The sequence below is a fragment of the Anabrus simplex genome, chromosome 10 (assembly GCF_040414725.1).
Source record: "Anabrus simplex isolate iqAnaSimp1 chromosome 10, ASM4041472v1, whole genome shotgun sequence".
In the NCBI taxonomy this organism is placed as follows: domain Eukaryota; kingdom Metazoa; phylum Arthropoda; class Insecta; order Orthoptera; family Tettigoniidae; genus Anabrus; species Anabrus simplex.
The window spans coordinates 94099905-94104970 of NC_090274.1; positions in this window are offsets into that span (position 1 = coordinate 94099905).

Below are 5066 nucleotides of genomic sequence, written 5' to 3' on the forward strand. Positions count from 1 at the left end.
AAATATTGAAATCAAGGAAAATACTTGAACGCCTCACGCAGGCCGCCATTTGTAAATAGATGTTAATAATTAACCATTCCAATATGATTAAAGTAAATTCAAATGCGAATAAAATAATTAATCGCCTCACGCTTCGGCGTCCAATTAAATCTATCTAAATAAATTACTAAAAATTAAAATAAAATAAATTAATAACATGGTATTTGCAAATGTTCACAGTATAGGCGTCAGAGTTCACCAGAATGGATTCCTCGAATTTTAGTAGAGCATGATAATCCTTTCTCTACCACGGCGTGAACATAAGGCTGTGTATTGGTACATCTTCTTCAAGCCTTTCCTAGCCTTCGGGAAACTACTCAATAGGTAGGGACTTCTGCTAGCTTCATCAATGACTCCACTGATTTCAAAATAGTTAAGTGTATTCTGAAAAGTATCCGTGATAGGCACCTCGTCAACAGAACAAAATATACATAAAATACACTCAAAATATATTGCTGGTAGACACCATGTTTACACATAAATAAATAAACCCGTGGGAGACCAAAAGCGAGGACCAAGCCATCGCTTGCAGTAAACCCATTGAATAAAGCACATACGTATGGAAGTACCCTTCACTGTCTGTGTATCAACACAACTTGCATATTCTCATTAATGGCACCTGTTATATCACACTAATACTGTGTTCACTGACTCTAACACTTGGTTTAAAGGTACATCACTCGACCAACACACGCTTGTTGTTCCGGAATATAAATTGTGGAAAGTCTGAAATACAGCACCCCATACCTCTCACCAACATACAATACCAAGTGCCTAAGCACTCCTCAGTTGTAGGTTGTTACCACACTTCACAAACACAGTAAAACCAGGTTTCTACAAGGTGCATCTCTCCTCCGCTGTTTGAAGTCAAGTTTTCTCTACCAAAGTTCAAATTCCAGTATCAAGCCAAGTCTAGAATGCTTCTCGCCGTTAAATCACATGCCTATATAGAACTCTTACATGATACGTCTGGGCTGATCCTGGCCATCCAATCACTTGTAAAAGATATCGTCAAGATGCGCCCCGAACCTCTTCCGGATCACATGACTTCAACAAGGCCACCTCATTTGACTCTGGGCTATTCACATGACTCATAGGAACTTCCCGTCAACAACGTTAACCCATTCCGCTACAATGACGAGTATAGCCGTGAAGAGTTCCACATTCATTAACAATCATTGACGGGTACAACTGTCCCTGTGTACGTCTGTTCTAGTGTCTTATTATCCGAAGGCTATTTTGTCAATGTTTATTTTGCTTCTAAAGTTGGTTATCTTGTTCACGAAATGAATGCTGCCGGGCTGAGTGGCTCAGACGTTGAGGCGCTGGCCTTGACAGGTTCGATCCTGGCTCAGTCCGGTGGTATTTGAAGGTGCTCAAATACGTCAGCCTCGTGTCGGTAGATTTAACAAAAGAACACCTGTGGGACTAAATTCTGGCACCTTGGCGTCTCCGAAAACCGTAACAAGTAGTTAGTGGTACGAAAAGCAAATAACATTATTATTATTATGAAATGAATGCTACCACGGAGCAAGATGTCATGTAAACATTGCGAGGAGGAGGAGGAGAGACCCGCTTGATAGTGCTGAGAAGATATCTCAGAATTATGTAATAGTAGTTGTAGCAGTGATACTGCGTCTGAGAACTGTGACTCCACTGTGAACGTGATAGTGAGGATGAAGATAACTTCGTACATAACCTTACTGCATCCAACAATTCAAAATTGGAGTTTGGCCAATAATTTTCCAAAGGGCAATGCGTGTGCAATTGTTCGGGAGCTAAATACTGTAGTCAGGAAGCGTCTGGGTGATAATGCTTAAGAATATGATGTTGTGAGTCAGTTCCTTGGTGACACTTTCGGGGAGGGAATTTGCAAGGAAACCAGTGCAATACGAATGAAATTCTGGAAGATGTCACCCTTCATCTCAAAGTATTACATCAATGAGACTACAGGGAATGCACTGAGACCATTTTCCCGAAATGATCGCTCCTACAGCAAGTAAATCAGCCACATCAAGGAGGTGTAAATTCTGTTTTGAGTGTGGAATCAGGAAGTGGAACAAATGCACATGGATGGATGTTTCAAGGTGTACTGTTGTTAGTTTGATGCTTTTGAAACCATAACATAAAATGAAGAGAAAATAATCGCATTCCAAGGTGCATTTCTCAAGGAAAATATTTGTACAGCAATGGGTTAACATAATCACCCCATCGGACCCAGGGATGTCCGCATGACTCATAAAAATTTCCGAGTTGTAATTACGACTGTTTCCCCTCCGTTTGTACAAAACAAATTACTCATATCACATATGGATACCTTCCAGTTTAAAATATTATGAATAAATATACAAATGAAATAATGATAATGATAAATCAAATACTGGCAATTTTAATATCTCCTACATTTGAATACAGTGCGAAGATAGATAGATGGATGGATGGATGGATGGATGGATGGATGGATGGATGGATGGATGGATGGATGGATGGATGGATGGATGGATGGATGGATGGATGGATGGATGGATGGATGGATGGATGGATGGATGGATGGATGGATGGATGGATGGATGGATGGATGGATGGATGGATGGATGGATGGATGGATGGATGGATGGATGGATGGATGGATGGATGGATGGATGGATGGATGGATGGATGGATGGATGGATGGATGGATGGATGGATGGATGGATGGATGGATGGATGGATGGATGGATGGATGGATGGATGGATGGATGGATGGATGGATGGATGGATGGATGGATGGATGGATGGATGGATGGATGGATGGATGGATGGATGGATGGATGGATGGATGGATGGATGGATGGATGGATGGATGGATGGATGGATGGATGGATGGATGGATGGATGGATGGATGGATGGATGGATGGATGGATGGATGGATGGATGGATGGATGGATGGATGGATGGATGGATGGATGGATGGATGGATGGATGGATGGATGGATGGATGGATGGATGGATGGATGGATGGATGGATGGATGGATGGATGGATGGATGGATGGATGGATGGATGGATGGATGGATGGATGGATGGATGGATGGATGGATGGATGGATGGATGGATGGATGGATGGATGGATGGATGGATGGATGGATGGATGGATGGATGGATGGATGGATGGATGGATGGATGGATGGATGGATGGATGGATGGATGGATGGATGGATGGATGGATGGATGGATGGATGGATGGATGGATGGATGGATGGATGGATGGATGGATGGATGGATGGATGGATGGATGGATGGATGGATGGATGGATGGATGGATGGATGGATGGATGGATGGATGGATGGATGGATGGATGGATGGATGGATGGATGGATGGATGGATGGATGGATGGATGGATGGATGGATGGATGGATGGATGGATGGATGGATGGATGGATGGATGGATGGATGGATGGATGGATGGATGGATGGATGGATGGATGGATGGATGGATGGATGGATGGATGGATGGATGGATGGATGGATGGATGGATGGATGGATGGATGGATGGATGGATGGATGGATGGATGGATGGATGGATGGATGGATGGATGGATGGATGGATGGATGGATGGATGGATGGATGGATGGATGGATGGATGGATGGATGGATGGATGGATGGATGGATGGATGGATGGATGGATGGATGGATGGATGGATGGATGGATGGATGGATGGATGGATGGATGGATGGATGGATGGATGGATGGATGGATGGATGGATGGATGGATGGATGGATGGATGGATGGATGGATGGATGGATGGATGGATGGATGGATGGATGGATGGATGGATGGATGGATGGATGGATGGATGGATGGATGGATGGATGGATGGATGGATGGATGGATGGATGGATGGATGGATGGATGGATGGATGGATGGATGGATGGATGGATGGATGGATGGATGGATGGATGGATGGATGGATGGATGGATGGATGGATGGATGGATGGATGGATGGATGGATGGATGGATGGATGGATGGATGGATGGATGGATGGATGGATGGATGGATGGATGGATGGATGGATGGATGGATGGATGGATGGATGGATGGATGGATGGATGGATGGATGGATGGATGGATGGATGGATGGATGGATGGATGGATGGATGGATGGATGGATGGATGGATGGATGGATGGATGGATGGATGGATGGATGGATGGATGGATGGATGGATGGATGGATGGATGGATGGATGGATGGATGGATGGATGGATGGATGGATGGATGGATGGATGGATGGATGGATGGATGGATGGATGGATGGATGGATGGATGGATGGATGGATGGATGGATGGATGGATGGATGGATGGATGGATGGATGGATGGATGGATGGATGGATGGATGGATGGATGGATGGATGGATGGATGGATGGATGGATGGATGGATGGATGGATGGATGGATGGAACCCGATTCCTATGGGCCAAAAGAAAGAATTGCACGGATATTCATCGTAAAATGAGTGCCGTGTATGGGGAGCGGGCCATTTTCCGGCTGGATATCGTAAAGTGGTGTCAGCAATTCGAAGCCTGGCGCACGGATACCACGCACAACCATCGCGAAGGCAGGCTCGCAACGTCCATGACCCGTGCAAAGGTCAACAGTGTGAATGCGATCATTAGACACTACCGGTGCATTAAACAGAGAAATCCCTACGCAGCTGAACATGTCGTATAGCAGTGTGTTCGCCATTGTTCACGAGGACCTTGGATATCCTAAGCTGTGTCAAAGATGGGTTCCACATCTTACTGATGAGCACAAGGGACAACGTTTCCAATCATTCCTGGCATTTTTGCCACGCTATGCCGCAGTCGGCAAGGGGTTTCTGCGGCGAATCGTCACAGGCGACGAAACGTGGGTCACCCCGAAACGAAGAGAACATCAGTGGAATGGGTGCACCCCTCATCACCACAACGAAAGAAGGCCAAGGTTCAACCGTGAGCCGGTAAGGTTATGGCGACTATGTTCTTTGACATGGAGGGT